This window comes from Callorhinus ursinus, unplaced genomic scaffold, assembly GCF_003265705.2.
Source record: "Callorhinus ursinus isolate GAN/ISIS: 27379988/994484 unplaced genomic scaffold, GSC_fseal_2.0 scaffold2, whole genome shotgun sequence".
Taxonomy (NCBI): Eukaryota; Metazoa; Chordata; class Mammalia; order Carnivora; family Otariidae; genus Callorhinus; species Callorhinus ursinus.
In genome coordinates this window covers 83,320,970-83,335,668 of record NW_027397064.1, presented here as the reverse complement: position 1 = coordinate 83,335,668, position 14,699 = coordinate 83,320,970, and the positions used below count along the sequence as shown (strand labels likewise).

General features: G+C 39.5%; 1 protein-coding gene and 1 pseudogene across 6 annotated transcripts in view; one reads left to right on the top strand and one right to left on the bottom strand.

The window, feature by feature from the left end:
- Positions 1-14,699, bottom strand: part of GTDC1 (glycosyltransferase like domain containing 1) — a 373,244-nt gene that overhangs the window by 144,821 nt on the left and 213,724 nt on the right. The window lies entirely within an intron of this gene.
- Positions 8,263-9,332, top strand: LOC112811934 (proteasome activator complex subunit 1-like; annotated as a pseudogene).

The window sequence follows — 14,699 nt, the reverse complement described above, 5'->3', positions numbered from 1 at the left end:
GAAGGCCATTTAAAACCAATCCAGGTGTAGTCGATGCATTCCAGCAGAGAATTATAGACAACAAACCAAGAGATACTAAAGTCTTACTATGATATTATCTTTGTTAAGCCAGAAATAACATTTTGATTTTATAGGACTTGAGTTAAAACAAATCTTGGTCTTTACTCCCTGTAGCAAATAAATGAGCAAAATCAACTCTACTGGCTCACAGGTTTATGGCCCACAGTAGATGTTCAATATGTACTTGCTGAATGAATGACTGCCTTGGTACAAGGAAATGGCAAGGGTTATGCATACACGATTTTATGCTTTTCTGGGTCCTGACTGTTTTTGTATACTGATGTGTGGTTTGGGTGTTTGAGTATGTTTTATTTAGGTGGTTTGCATATGTGAAGTTGAAAGAGGTAAGGTTGGTTGAAGGGTAATTATTTCTTGATGGGAGAATTATAAAAAGTATAAACAGATCAGCTATTGCCAAAGCAAACTCAGCTCTTCATTCCTGATCTACAATGCAAACAGTATACAAAATAAAGTTTCATTAAAGAGTGACTGTCACATCAACAGAAGAGAGAATGAAGACCTGCTATGCAGTATTATTAGATATATTGAATTTGTTGTCACCAAGATCAACAAAATACTGCTTCGAAGGACTACACACTGTGACACAGAAATGGCTTTGCAATATAGAGCACTCCTCTGATACCATTTTTTTCATATGATTGTAATGGAGTTATACCTCTAGAAGAAATGAATATCAATTTATTGATGGCTTGGGTCACTATTAGAAAAGTAACAAACTAATGAGAAAGTATCTAGGATAATTAACTAGCCATTTTGGAAAAAAAATTAGAAATTTTTTATCATGTGATATGTTCACAACACAAAATAACTCTACATCATACGGTGTAAAATGGGACTTTTCCTATTATCTCGGCATTTCAGCTGAGATCCTCATCCTGAGGATTAAGACCTACAAATGACAAAAGGAAGTGCGAGACACACTTCTGCAGGACTTGCTAAAGGTAGAAATATTGGCCCCATGACTCTTACTCATCACTTTACAGCCTAAGTATGAGGAGGAAATTCACTGGTGTACATGGGCTCCATGAGAACCTCTTGTAGAGATGTGGATGTCTGCCAGAAGGGGAGGCTGGCATCTCTTTCCTCAAACTGGATGACTTCCAAGCTGCTGAAACTCAGAATCTCCTTCTGCTCCTAGAACAGAGCTCAGAAGTGTTCTTGGGAGAACCTACGGCATGCCCCCCTAAAATATGGGCCATAGATCCTGATGACAGCCCTGACTTCAGGATTCTGAAGGCAGGAAGTTGACCGAAGTTGTCCATATGGCAGGGCAAGGAGAAAGGGCAGATGGAGAAAGGAAGAAGCCCAATTTTTACCATTTGAAAGGAAAAGGATACTTGATTCCCTCCCACCCCAACCCACGTTCCTGGTGAAGGGGAATTATGCATACACCATATTTTTTTTTTTAAGATTTTTATTTATTTATTTGACAGAGAGAGAGAGACAGCGAGAGAGGGAACACAAGCGGGGGGAGAGGGAGAGGCAGAAGCAGGCTTCCTGCTGAGCAGGGAGTCCAATGCAGGGCTCGATCCCAGGACCCTGAGATCATGACCTGAGCCGAAGGCAGATGCTTAACCGACTGAGTCACCCAGGCGCCCTAATGCATGCACCATATTGAAAGGACTATGCTCAAGAAGGCTGACTTCAAGGCAAGGGACATACCCTTGTGTCGGATCTGAGAGAAAGAAGTAAATAAGAGGTCACCCGGAGAGGGTTTCATCCATGCTAGGGAATACCTCTGTGTGCGAGGTCTTCCCAGGAATGTCTCAAAAGAACATACCTCTGCACCACACAAAAGAGCCAGTATTTGCCTACTGCTGACAGAAGGCATTTGAAACCCATGAGACAGACCCTCCAACAGCACCAGCTATGTAACGAGCCTTCCTCTTTTCCTCCAGTCCTTCTTCTTAGTGCAGAGCTTGCCTGCTGCAGGAGCTTGAAGGGGAGGACAGGAGGCAAGAAAGGAAGTGCATGTAACTGGTTTATTGAATGGACTGCACTCGGTGGATATAATAAAGGACTAGTTTTATTTTCCCCTTTTGCCACTGCCTTCATACACATCTCAGATCTCCCTTCTCTTCCTGTTGGTGATAGCTTTGGCAGACACCCTGGCTTTCTGGCTTGTGATTATTTTCTTCTGGTACTGTTAGCATTTCTTTTTTTTTTCTCCCTCCTGTGTTATAAACTAGAAATAGGAAAGGCGACACTAAAGGTAGAAACCACAAAAGTCAAGAACAGGTTTGTCTGTGTAAAAATAAAATGTTTTAACATCAAAAGCTTCATAAATAAAAACTGAAGGGCAACATGCAAAAGTGAAAAAAAATATTTGTAATGTATACAGCAGATGAAGAGTTCATCAGTTAACCCTTAGCAGTCAGTGCGGCTAGCTGGCAGGCAATCTCAGGTTCCATGAAGTCTGCTACTATTGGAACCTAGAAGCCCTGTGATTCAGACGATTCATTTACATCTCTAACCTTCAGTGTTCTCAGCTCTAAAGGGGGGGCAGTCAATACCATTACCTACATCAGTGGGTTGTGGGGAGAATTAAATAAACTAATTTGTGTACAGCACTTAGCACAGTGTTTAGCAAAGAGTATGCATTCAAATAAACATCAGTTTTGTATCTTCATCACCATCATTAAATCTCCAAGTGGCTAGTTATGGGTAGTAAAAATCAATTTATGAGCATTCTTCCTCTTTATTTTTGTTTGTATTGCCATAGTTTTCCACAATGAGCATGTGTTACTTCAGTGGGGAAAATACACAAACTATTTCAATTAAAAAAAATAAGAATAAAGGCATGTGTGAGCCTCTGCCAACTTTACAAAGTAGAGAAAGGCAGCTGCGTGTTTCTCACTTGGGCTAGAGTTGGTCATCCTATTTAGTTTGTTACAAAGAATGTCCCTCAGTTACTGAATAGGGAAAATGATTCTCTTCCAACATAGGCAAGAACCATCTGGTCATTCATTGATAGAAATAAATATCTGCACACGAATTATGTTTCCACTGATCAGTATATATACACACAAGACATGGGAAAGGCATAATAAAAGCTTTAGAAAACATTCACAGGAAGAGAATCAAACATTTTGTATCACGGCTTTGTGCCATGTTGTCACATCAGGTTTGACTTGTTTATCATATCACTTCATTTACTCTAATGAAAAATTACTCCTAGGACTCAGTTTCCTTTCCTGGCATCGCCACTCATTCTGGGCATCATTCTATGAAAATAAGGCAAATGGAAAGATGCTGATGTCATTGTCAGATGAAGCAAAACCACATGAGAGGCCCTGGCTCTGGTGCTCATTTAGGTTAGATCGAAGTAAGAGGGAAGACTTCTGGGATGTATGTGTCACAGTTTTTGAAATGGCTGCCCTCCACAAACAAGCCCAATTTACAAGAGAAGAATATATAAGGTAGGGGGGGCTTTCAATTTTTAAACTATGTTACTAAGTACACATTTGCTTCTAAACTTTAAAGCAGTGCTGAATCGCATTTGGATAGAGTTATAGCATTGCTTTAAACACACACGCACACCCTGACACACATACACCATGGAGGTAATCCAGTTACTCCTGCAGCGCAGATGTGCACAAGAATGCTCTAAGTGATTAAGATAGGGCTTTAAAGTTAGTTAATTAGAAACATCTCCCTTTGTATGATCAACATTGATACTAACTTTGAGTTCTCATTGGCTAAATGTAAATTTAAATTTTAAGATGCATGAAACACTCTTTGGACCTGCTCTTGTGTTGAACTGTCTTAGAGTAAGGGCCTTCAGTATCCAAAGTTCTCTGGTCAGAACTAACATTTAAAAAAACTCCAGAATTCTGCTCATCTGATATTATTAAGCTGAGCTTCTCATAAATAGCATTTATCCTTTCTTGGAAGGAAAGATAACAAAAGTCGTAAGTGTAACATTTTAAAACCTATCTGGATAGGAAGAAATCATTGTCATTATAACAAAAACCACACTGCTCTTCCCTGAGTATTGGCATGATCCTTTTTAAAAAGGCCATAGGACCATTGAGAGGGTAAAATATAATAATTTACAGGAAACTGTTCAGCATAGTGCTTGGCACAAGCAGTTGCTTAATAAAGTTTCAGTTTTAACAGAAATGAAGGTGACTGCTAGAGAAAGTGAACCTGAACAGTTATAATAAGCATGTACTTATTTTTAAATTTAAATTTTATTTTCAAAAGATTTAACAACTATCGAACTCCCAATCTACATGTTATATGGGGGAAAAAACATTTCTGCCACTGGAGATTTTAAAGGTACAGTTACATGAAGCTCTCAAAGGTCAAATGAGGCTGCTTCCCATTGGCCTCATGCTCCTTGACCCAAAGCCACATCCACAGAGAACACAAGGTCACTCCCAGTCTCCTGGGATCATGTTGACAAGACCATTCATTCATGGACTGGCTAAACAATCCAACTTCCCTGGTTTATTAAAGAATGGATCAGTTGAGGTCATCTTCTAACAAATATATGTTACTCTTCTATTGGAAAACAATATGGATGTACTCTTTGAAAGAGATACACTTTATCATTCCTGTCTTCTAGGATTAAAGAAGCTGCTGGTGTTAAGGGCAAAGACACTCATGTGCAAAACCTTCCAACTTGTTTTATTTGTATTTTGTTCACAACTCCAGAGAGGTTGGTAACAGTGCAAAGGAAATTTTGCTCTCACTGAAGTGTCACATATGTCCTAGAAATAGGAATGGGATGTAAGGTAGAGTATGTGAGTAAAAATCTTCATTAGAAGGGGGAGTGTTGCAAGGCACCTTTAGTAGCAAATTGCCTTGGACTCAAATTGCAGGATTACCACCTAACAGGTAAGTAGCCCTGGGCCAACAAGATAACCTAGTTGAGCCATTGGTTTTTCACTTATTAATGGGAACAACTTCTTAGAGTTCTTTTAAGAATTAGTTGAAATGGTATATGTATGACTGATGCAGAGCAGAGACTATACATCAGTAAATCTATACCGAGGCCACTTGCTTTAGAAAGAAAACACACTTGCTTAGACTAGATAAGCTGGATGCTGATGTTTTGGGTGCCATAGCTGGAGAAAGTCTCCTAGAAAAGTTCCAGAACTAGTTGATGAATTCAGATATTTTCTTATATTTATTTCTGTTTCTGCTCTAAATAGCTACCATTGAATCCTTCACCTTGCACTGGTGGCTATCAGTGGTATTACTGGTCTAAAAACTTCCCAGATACTGGAGTAGTGAGGATGGAAAACTATGATGCCAACAACAACCCACAATCCCTTACCATATCTTCTCTTTTTTCTATTATTTTTCATTGGTGCAGCTGCATAAGGCACTCAAAGAAAACCAAGAATATCTAGGAAAAAAGTTTTTGGAGAAATCTGTTTTAACTGGATGTGAAGTGCAGAGATTTGAGGATGGGCCAATAAAAAACATGGTAGCTAAGCTCAGAGAGAGGAAGGTAATGAACAGGAAAGAATCTCACACCTAGACAGCAATATCAAAATCTTCATTCTTAAGAATGTTTTCTCCTCTTCAACTTCTTCTTAGTCAAAACACTATCTAATAATAACTTGTACTCAAGTACTGAGTAGTTTTCAACAGGTAGTCAGATATTAAGTGCCTATTGTGTTAGCACCCATGTTTAACTAAAAAATATTCTTGCCATATGTCATAGAAAGTAAAAGAAAGTTGTTGGAAACATTGTCTCTTTTGGCACAATTTGTTTTGATTCTTTTCATTGTTCTTTAACTGGTATGGTCACACAGGTAAACTACAAAAGCAACTCAATGTTATTGTGAGATAACATTATGATTTTATTGAAGAATGTTCTCTGTAAAAATAGTAATGCATTCATCAGTTTTTCAAAACCAGTCAGAATTATGGGGATGAACTGGTTGAAAAAGGTGTCTAGAGTAGACTTTGTACTTTGTTCATGGAAATAGATATTATCTTTCACAATAATAAATCTACCCACAATGCCTTTTTTCAAGAACTTTTATACAACTAGAAAAACCTCACAGAACAGTTCTTTTTAAGTTTAAATCACAGGAGAGAGTCTGAATAATATTCAAGGCATAAATCATGTGTCACAAATCTCCAAATCACCGATTATTAACCTGGAGACCCTGAATGGTCTTCAGGGAGTCCCTTGTAATTATATGGAAAGTTGTGTGTGTATATGTGCGTGTGTGTGTGTGTGTGTGTGTGTGTGTGTGTGTGTGTGGTATATACTTACATTTTTCTAAAGACTAGAGTCTGTTAAGTTCACCTAACTTCTAAAGGGATTTATAACACCCTCCTAGGGTTGAGAATTTCTTAATACCTAAATATATTTTATATGGTTGCTCTTTGTTAGGCACTATGTTAAGCATGGGAGCATACTGAAGATGTGGTGCTTGACCTCTACATTTTAGAGTCTAGCAATTATTGTGAATAGGGAGGTGGGGTAGAATCATCAATCTTACCATCCTGCTAACTACCTTTCTCTCCTAATTCAACCCCACCCCATCTAATCTTCTCCAGATCTCACATTCTCCTTGGGACAAATTCTCCTTCATATAATCCATACTGAATTCTACCACCACATGTTCACTGATGTTGTTCAATCAAACTGAGGTGCCTGCTCTACTCTTAATGTTGAAAGGTTCAGTTCAAGATCTACCTTCCCCAAGGTGCTTTCTCTGAGACTCCAGAATGTTGATGACTACATATGCTCTGCTGCTTTTACGTAACTTCATTTTCCCTTCTGAACTAAGAGTAAGCTCTAGAAGGTAGGAATCACACCTTACAGACAGTATTTTTGTTTGTGTTCCTGCCTTGGTTGAGTCTACTCTAAATGCTCGTTTGTTTCCTGCTAGAGATAAACAGACTTTAGGACATCTCTCTGACCTAGATTAGAACAGAAGCATAAAAAGATCTTAGAAGGAATCCAAAAGAAAAAGATGTTAAGAAAGGAGAGGAAAATAAATGACAAGCGAACAGTCAGCAAAAGAATACACGCCAAGAGAGACAGGTGCACTTGGAAGTACACCAAAGGTGCTGGGCTCTCCATGGAGGGTGATTGCAGATACACCACAAAGCTCTAGGAGTATTCTCAGACCTTAGGAGGTAGGCACAGTGCTGTTACTAATTGCATGCAGAAGAGAATCCTCATGGAACTTGTTCATGCCTGTGAACAAAGCTGTAGCCAAGCTAAGAGGCACATTGTCTTCCTACAGCATGAATCTTAGTAGGAGATGGAGTCTGCCAAGATTCATAAAATGTACCCACTTCTGTTCATTCCAGTGGGAATGAATGCTACTGCCAAAGTTCATAATGCTGTGAGTCTTAACGAGGATGCAAATCGAAAGTTTTAAAGCACTCGAGGAGTTTTAAAATACTAATGATGTCTAGGACCCATCCCCAAGGACGCTGATTCAATTGATTTGGGATAGCCCCTGGGCACTGGTATTTGTTTATACCAGGTGATTCTATGTGCTGCCAGAATGGAGAACTACTGTAATTGCCATCTAGGAAGAGAATTCAAGGACTTGGGGAAGAGGGTATAGTTGCAGGGGCAGGGGGGGAGGTATGGATGGGTGGTGTTTATCTCTTCTTTCAAGGGAAGGTTATAACCATAGAAGCAAAAATAGGATAGAAGGAGCAAACATGTGGCTACATGGGCAGTGCTAAGAGTTGGTTTTATAAACTCCAACAAAGGAAAAGAAAAGTGTTTTTCATGAAGCTAGGAAAGAATATCCTTAATTTGTCAGTATCATCAAGAAGCCTCTAAGCTAAATTTTGGAAGGAGAGGGAGAAAAACCCTCAGACACAACTCATAAGACCTGAAACCTTGGGGGATAAAAAAAAAAAGGAGCAAGTGATAAAAATGCCCAGAAAATTTCAGGGAAAATAAAGGGAAACCAAAGAGGAGGAAATTTTGAGACTAAGAGGTCTGTATACCAACACACAAGGTTGAACAAGACTGATTTAACTTGGAGTTTTTATGCAAGAAGGTATGCTCTTAAAGGGTATGATTCACTTCCAAGGTACTGCAAGGGACCAGGGGAAGGGAAGCAGGTACTGACTAGGAAGTTAAGTGTTGACTCCCTGCTACCCAGGAAGGCCATGCGGGTGGTGAGTACTGCTTTTGCTTTCTTGTCTCAGTGCTCATTCCACTTCTCACAGGCACTAGGCTCCCACCCTGGCCATGGCCACACTCACGGTCCAGCCTGAAGCCCAAGCCAAGGTGGATGTGTTCCATGATGACCTGTGTACCAAGACAGAGAACCTACTGGGGAGCTACTTCCCCAAGAAGATTTCTGAGTTGGATGCTTTTTTTTTTTTTTTTTTTGAGAGAGAGAGAAAGTGGGTGGGGGAGGATGCAGGGGAGTGGCAGAGGGAGAGATAGAGAATCTCAAGCTCCACGTGGAGCCTGACATGGGGCTAGATCTCACGACCCTGAGATCATGACCTGAGCCAAAATCAAGAGCCAGACACTTAACTGACTGACCCACTCAGGTGTCCCTGAGTTGGGTGCATTTTTAAAGGAGCCAGCTCTCAATGAAGCCAATCTGAGCAATCTGAAGGCCCAGTTGGACATCCCAGTGCCTCATCCAGTCAAGGAGAAAGAGAAGGAGGAGCGGAAGAAACAGCAGAAGAAAGAAGACAAAGATGAAAAGAAGAAAGGGGGAAGAAGACGACCAAGGTCCTCTCTGTGGCCTAGTGAACTGCAATGAGAAGATTGTGGTCCTCCTTCAGGTCTAAAGCCTGAGATCAAGGATGTCATTGAGCAGCTCAACCTGGTCACCTCAGCTGCAGATACCTCAGATCAAAGATGGGAACAATTTCGGACTGGCTGTCCAAGAGAAGGTGTTCAAACTGATGACAACCTTCAGACCAAGTTGGAAGCCTTCCACACTCAAACCTTCAAGTATTTCTCTCAGTGAGATGATGATGTGAGCCAAGCAGCCCCATGTGGGTGACTACTGGCAGCTGGTGCACAAGCTCTGGATGAGGCACAGGGCTAGGACATCCAGTGGATGGTCATGGAGATCCTCAATGCTGTGTTATATGACATCATCCTGAAGAGCTTTGAGAAGCTCAAGAAGCCCAGGGGAGAAAGAAAAGGAATGATCTATTGAGAATCTCCTCTTATTCTGTAATGGGCCCAGCAGAGACCTTCCTCTCTTTTACAAAGGATTCCAGATTTCCCCTGCCTTCAGACTGTTGAGGTTTCTCCCTCCCCTTGCCTCTGAAGCATAATAAATAGTCATACTATTGTTCTTCCAAAAAAAAAAAAAAAAAGCAAGTGTTGAAGTATTAGGATTCTGGGTTCAAATCCTGGGCTTATCACTTATGATGGCGTAGCCTTGGGCAAACAAGTGACTTTACTTCCCCAAGCCTCGGTGTCCTCATAGGTAAAATGGAAAGGATGATATCTACATTATAAGAATTACTGTTAGTATATTTTGTATCAAATGAAGTCGTAGATATTAATGACCTAGTATGGAATGTGTCACAGAGTAACCACTGAATAAATAGTAGCTTTTTAATATTAGTGCTATTATTAAGAATAAACCCTGGCCAAAAGGAAAAAATTCATCCAAAAGAAAAAGATTTGCTCAAAGTAGGGAGCCATGTACATTACAAAGATCATATCTGTCTTGTAGGTTATAAACCCAAGGGTGAAAGCACTTTGGAGAAAAGAGAAAAAAATGGTGGTGATATATATCTATACACATATTTCTTCTTGGAAGTGCACTCCAGACTACCAGGCCAGGTAGAGGAGATGGTTTGGTAACAGAGACCATAAAACAGGCACAGAAGTAACATAAAGCAGTGGTGGGGCCTTCAACCATGAGGACACCATCTGGAAGGCTTGCTTGGCAAAAACACAATATTGGATAAATTCTTGACTCACTTTGCTAAGAGTTTAAGCTCTAAAAAGGCAGATGAAGCAAGTAGGGAAACTACTTTTCTGGACTTAAATCAGACAATTAGAGATAGGGGGTGTGGAAATGATCAGGATCTTGAAAGAGAGCGGCCACTTAGCATCATGAAACTCTTAGCAACAGAGGAAAAACATGGAGAGTAAACAGAATTTGGTATATGCTTAGGTTGGAGAAACATTTCACAAATCTGAGAAATCTTTTCCTGTGGAAAAGATGGTGTGGGAAGTGGGGTCTGAGTGCAGCCTCGTGCATGCAGAACAAAGTTGGGAAGAGTAGGTCTTCATATACTCGGGGTTCTTACACTGTCCGGGAGCGGAGTCTACTTGTTTTCTGCTGATTGTTCTCTGTTCAAGAGGGGTAGCATTGGAGTGAATGGATATACTGAGGAAATTTCATTTTGGATCGTTCTAAGGTAAGCTGTATGAACAATGAGAGCTGTCCCCTTGGATACAATGACCACTAAGATACCCGCCAGTGAAAGATTCTTGGATTATGTTTTTAATCTCTCGCTAATTTAGAACAGAGGCCTGGACATAGCAATGCAAGTCCGGCTTCCGGGCTTTAGATGACTGTGCCCCAGCAAGGGTGGGTGTCTCACCCACATGCACACACACACCACTGCCCAGCCCCCTCCTACTGTGTTATGATTTGACTGCCTCATGTACCAGCCTCTAAGCTCCAGGGATGATACTACCACCCTGCTTACTTGTGCAGTGCGGCCCCTGGCACTGAATCAGTTAACCATTTGTTTTCAATTGCTATTTGGAGACTGGTGAGTGGCCTGTGTCTTAGGCCATCCTTTTTTAGTTAAGGTTGAAAGACAATGAAAGATGCCAGTTGCTGGATGCCACACTCAGCTTTGGATCCCATCTCTAATCCATTTCCTCAGAAAATTCTATTTGGAAATGGAAACAGTTTAATTGAAGTTGCTGAGGATCCTCATTCCACCCTACCAAAAGCACCATGTTTCATTTTTAAGGGGAGTTCCATTAAAGTCAATGTTGTTCTCCGGGTTCCTCTTTGTCCTTGAAATTACCTGTTGCCGAAGCCTCTGTTTTGTTTTGTTCTGTTTCATTTTTGTTTGAAAGGGAGGGGGTTGGAAATGACCACTTCAGTGACAGCCTGAAACAAATTCCCTTTTCTTGAGGTTGGTCTCTCAAGTACTTTCCCAACGTTCACTGACAAGGAAATTTATTCATTCTGACGTACAGCTTAGCCATAGCCTCTGGTCATCCGTAATAACAGATAGCGCTGCAACCCTCAACAGAAATGGTTTTTAAGCTCCAATATAACAGAAATATTCTATACTTTTTAAAAGCACACATGAAATAGTTTTCATTTCCTTATTCAACAGATTATACACCTTAAAAAAGCATTACATTTTAATCGCTGTTACAATTTAAATTTATAAAAAGGCTATAGTTATTTTATAATAAGAAACAATCACCAGCGAGTATCTATATGTCAAATGCAAAGAACATAACGGTTATCAATTCACAAGGGAACTTAATTTAAGTTAACACTTGACAGATGTTTAGAACCTTTGAGGCACATATCTGTCAAGTTTCAAAGAGGCCAATAATAATGGTGTAAGAAAAGTTTAAGCATTTTCTTCATCACAACAGTTTTGAGAGAAGTATAGCTTATAATCTAGTTAGAAATAATCCTCAAAAAAATGAAATATCAGATCAATTTAATTAGAGAATATTTACTCTGAAAATTCAGGTCCTTTTCCCTCCATTCCAGAAAGTTTAATGTTAGGTTTGCTAAATGAAGCTGCAAAGAAATGCGCATTTGAAAGCAAAGGGGATTCCCTAAATCACCTGGCCCTTCCTTATTTTGCTGCATCTTTGTATTAAACTAATACCAGGATACCAGAGCATGTAATTTCCTGGTTAGTGGAAATCCCTCTAATCAGAATATTTAGAATTGTTGTCTCCTTTAACTGGACTCCTTTTGTATCGTATACAACGCAGAGGGAAATGCTATCATAACACTTCAATAGTTAAGTGACTTTATGAGAAAAATAGTTCCAAATGTTTCCTAAAACCCTCCAAACCGCACCAAAGAACATTATCGTAATATTATGTTTCCCCGTTGCCTCCATTATTTAAACTTGCCTCTCTTGAAATGATACTTGGATGAGAAACTTAGGTTTATGTAATGTATAAATTGTTTCAAAAGGAAAAGGCTTGGCTGTATAATTATTATATACGTAGACATGCCAGATAATTTAATGTTTTCAATAGCTTTTCTTTATTAATTGACAAAAGAGTATACTTAATGCTTTTGGTTGCTAGAGCTCTTGGGAGAAGCTATTTTTTGTGTCTCTAACCTAAGCTATCCAAATAGGCATTGTATAATTCTCTTAAGTTCAGTACTGAACACAAACAAAAACATCACAAATAATTACATATTACATCTAAAAGCTAGTTTTTGGCATAGTACGTATAACGCACATACACTGTATATCACTTATCAAAGTAGCATAACGATACATTTCAGAGAGTTCAGGATCAAAAAGCACCTTAATGGCAGGCTAACTTCAGATTCAGCTCTATGGGGCTCCCTCTGCAACCATAAGCTGCCCATTTGTAGTGCTTTTGCAACAGGCTTTCTGGGGGGTAATTACAGGTACATACATTGTTAAAAAAAATAGCCTTGAAGTAGAACAGCCCAAATGCCCATCAATAAATAAATGAATAAATAAATGGTAGCACAGATATACTATGAAATATTATTCGACCATAAAAAGGAATGAAGTAGTACTGATTCACGATGGCAGACGGATGGACTCTGAAAACATTATGCTAAAGGAAAGTAGCCAGGCACAAAAGTTACATGTGGTTCGATTTCATCAATAGGAAGAGGTCAATCCACAGAGACAGAACACAGAGTGGTGGTTGCCAGGGCAGGGGCGAGGGAGGTAGGGGGAGAACGTGCTTAATGGGGAAGGGGTTTTTCTTTGGTGATGGAAATGTTCCAGAACTAGACAGAAGTGGTGGTGGCCTAACTGCCAATGAACGGTTCACTTGAAAATGGATAAATTTTATGTTATATCAATTTCATCGCAACATGTTTTTGCAAAAATTGAGTAGAAAATATTTACCATCTACCCATAAGAAGCTGTCCTTCAGTGCTGATTGGAACATAAATGGCACGGACACTCTCTGTGTGGGTATCCCCTCACCCTTCACTAAAGGCCGGCTTGTCTCCAGGCCCGGGAGGGGGTGTGCACCCAAAGCAGAGGGATCTGGGGGTGGCAGCACCCGTGTCACACCAGCCCAAAGGAGATGCTCAGGGCTGTGGGGGCAGGGACAGAAAACAAACAAATGCCCCGGGCCTCTCTGTTCTGTTTTAAACTTTGAAGAACAATCCTTCTGAAATTTTACATACAATATTCCACAGACACATGTTTCAGATAACCATCTCAGAATGTAATCTAACACTCATCAATGACTAAGGAAAACAATTTTCTACTTTATTATCAAACCTTTTTAGACATATGTAATGCATTCGGGCAAAAAGAGAAAAGGATTCTGGAATTTTGGCAATTCGATAGAATGGATATAGAAATCTCCTTAGAATGACTCAAAGGTTCAATTCTCATTAAAAGCCTTTCTGTAACACAACGCTTCAACCGCTGGATGATTTTAGAAGAAAAATATACCACTGCTTCCATTTAGGAAAGAGTGTGGTCTTGAAATTAGAAGCACTTGGCTCAAATCTCAACTCTGCCACTCACTGTGTGACCTTGGTAAAAAAAAAAAAAAAAAATCGGTCTCTTCTGAGCCTCAGTTTCTTTAACATGAGAATGGTGATGATGCCTCCACTTTTGTGAATTAAATTATAATGGCTATGTCTGACATACCACAAGTGGTCAAGAAATGTATTTTCATAAACTCAACCTGCTTCTTTCCCCAGTAAAAAATACTTACTCATAATCATTCATTGTTGTGAACATCATATAAACTCTACAACCAAGGATGGTTATAGAGTTTGTCTCCTATACTTTGAGACATTTCGTAGCATTTTGATATATACATATAAATTGAGGAGTGGAGAGGGAGACAGATAATTAGGTGGCAAACAGTTTGGAAAATGTCCTCAAAAGATTTTGTGTATGGGTAAACTCAGAGTCTAAGAGTTATTCCCCATAGTTACGGTGACATAGCTATGACACAGTTACAGTGACGCAGAGGCAGAACAACATATCCCACCCCAGGGAGACAGAAAGCGCGGTACTCTGTAAGTAGGTATTAGTTCTACAAATGTTTTGCTTCTCCAATAGTTTAAAAACAAGAATATAACTCTCTCTATACCCATAGAACATTTAAAAACATGAGAGAAAATGTTGTAGTTTCCTTTTAAGCAATTTAGCCATTCTTGGGTACTTTTACAAAAATAAGAAGCAACTGTAGAGTACACCCAATATTGTGTGCGATGGAACATTCAAAAATAGTTAAGAGAATACTGTTCATGCTCTCTGAGGAACTTATGGTGTGGGGGACAACAGCAATGAGACTTGAAAAATACAGGCTTTCATAAACACTTGAAAAATGATTCCTATTTTTTCCTGTAGACTTACCACATAAACAGTTTTAACCTGATACTACCTAGGAAATTTAACATGGATTTTAAACCTCAATAGGAATTAAATTTAAATTAAATTAAAAATAAGGA